Source organism: Esox lucius, chromosome 20 (assembly GCF_011004845.1).
Source record: "Esox lucius isolate fEsoLuc1 chromosome 20, fEsoLuc1.pri, whole genome shotgun sequence".
Classification (NCBI taxonomy): domain Eukaryota; kingdom Metazoa; phylum Chordata; class Actinopteri; order Esociformes; family Esocidae; genus Esox; species Esox lucius.
In genome coordinates, this window is record NC_047588.1 from 368,672 (window position 1) to 371,345 (window position 2,674).

Below are 2,674 nucleotides of genomic sequence, written 5' to 3' on the forward strand. Positions count from 1 at the left end.
GAAGAGGATCATTGGACTTTTCCATATGAATATTGAAATCGCCAAAAATTTTAATACTATCTGCCATGACTACAAGGTTAGACAAGAATTCTGGAAACTCAGTGAGGAACATTGTGTATGGCCCGGGGGGCCTATAAATAGTAGCTATGTAAAACGATTTATCGGCCTGGTTAACTTTCATTAGTAAAACTTCAAAAGAATGAAACTCAGTGATATGTTTGAGAGTAAATTTATATTTACGGTCATAAATATTAGCGACACCCCCTCCTTTTCGGGATGCAGGAGGGATATGATCACTAGTATAACCAGGAGGAGAGGCCTCATTTAAGACAGTGAATTCATTAGGCTTTAGCCACGTTTCACATAAACCAATAACATCTAGTTTATGGTCAGAGATTAATTCATTTACGGCAACTGCCTTTGGAGCAAGGGACTTAACATTTAGGTGTCCCATTTTGAGATGCGAGGTGATAGTCATTTTTATTTTTATTTCTGACCGAGGCGGAGGAAGGCTTTATCTCAATAAGGTTGTTTTTGTTAGCACTACCTTGTTTAACTTTTCTCAGCCTGGAACGAGTCACAGTGGCAATAGGTAAAGCTGTACTAACTACTCTGGCTATGCTATCGACAGACTCCACTATGCTAGCAGGCTGGCTAACAGCCTGCGGCCTGACCTGCACCCTATCTCATGTTAAGGCTATAGGAGTGAGACTCCTGTCAATGTTCCTAGATAAAAGAAGAGCACCACTCCAGCTAGGATGGAGTCCGTCGCTCCTCAGCAGATCAGGCCTGGCCCTATTTCTGGGAGAGTCCCAAAAAGAAAGCCAGTTATCTACAAACTCTCCTGCGACAGGCAGAACTCCGTTTTCAGCCAGCGATTGAGTTGCGCAAGTCTGCTGTAGAGCTCGTCACCACCCCTAGCTGGGAGGGGGCCAGAGACAATTACTCGATGCCGACACATCTTTCTTGCTAGTTTACACGCTGATGCTATGTTCTGCTTCGTAACCTCTGACCGTTTCATCCTAACGTCGTTGGTGCCAACATGAATAACAATATCTCTGTACTCTCTATACTTGCCAGTTTTAGACTTCGCTAGCACCAACCCCAGATTTGCGGCTACGTCGGTGGCTCTGTCCCCCGGTAAACAGTGTATGATCGCCGGCTGATTCTTTAGTCTAATACTGAGGGTAATGGAATCGCCAATGACTAAAGTTTTCAGTTTTTCAAGGCCACCGGTTGAAAATGCCTGCCGATCATTCCCCTCCGAAGACGGCTCGGGCCTGGGCTCCGACTCCAGTGGGGAAAACCTGTTGAAAGTCTCAGTTGGATTTAGCAACGATTCAGGTTTAACTGGTCGACGGCATTTCTTCCCAGTGACCAAGAGAAAGTTCTTGCCCGGCTGCAGGAGCTGTGCCGGGGGGCTAACAAAACTATAGTTTCTTCCTGGTGGCACTGACGCAGTTTTTTCTATTTCTACACTAGCATAATCCTTGCCTGACATTCTAACTCTGCTATCTTTAACTGAAGACGATAGTTTTCCTCCGTGTTGTTGCTACAACAATTACAGTGATAAGGCATTTTAATGATACTTAGCCTCGGGTGTTCAGGGGTGAGTAGTTCCGTTAATTATGTCCATAAAGAGTCCCGGTGTAGTAAAGTTGGGTAAGAGGTCAACAGATAAAAATATTGCGTTGGTTAAACTCTTAAAATAGAATTTTGACCAATTAGTTTATATAGAGTAAATTCAAAAAAAGTTTGGCAGGTAGCCAGGTAGGTAACAGCAGGCAGCATACAGCACGTCAACAATCCCACAATGCAGTTCGTGAAAACCAATCAAAATGTCTCAATCAATATCCATGTGAGCTGTCTCAAGGCGGCTGGGACAATAGTCACCAAGAAAACAATTGGTAACACACTACGCTGTGAAAGACTGAAATTCTGCAGCGCCCGCAAGGTCCCCCTGCTCAAGAAAGCACATGTACAGGCCGTCTGAAGTTTGCCAATCTGAATGATTCAGAGGAGAACTGGGTGAAAGTGTTGATGTCAGCTTAGACCAAAATCGAGCTCTTTGGCATCATCTCAACTTGCTGTGTTTGGAGGAGGAGGGATGTTGCCTATGACCCCAAGAACACATCCCACCATCAAACATGGAGGTGGAGACATTATGCATTGGGGGTGTTTTTCTGCTAAGGGGACAGGATAACTTCACCGCATCAAAGGGACGATGGACAGGGCCATGTACCGTCAAATCTTGGGTGAGAACCTCTGTATGAGTCAATATGTATTTTATATCAATTGAGTTACATTGTGGAAAAATAGGGTGTGGAAATATTATGTTGCTAGATGTAGCACACCATTCCCCATGATCAGACAGGTTTGTCTTACTCTACACATTCTCCTGGACATTTCCTACACTGCTTTCTCTGTGGAATATTCAAAAAAAGTTTATGAGCAATGAGGCAATATGTACTCCATATTCTATCATTGGCATTGAATTTTACCCTTGGAACGTGTTGGATACGCACTTTTTATCGAAATTACTCTTAAATATGATCATATTTGAATTGTTGTCAATGTTTTGAGCGGTACATTTTCTTAAACAATTAATAAACTAAATGTATCTCTTTTATTTTGAAAATAGTTTTTCCAGATTTTCGTGACCCGGAAGTGTTTC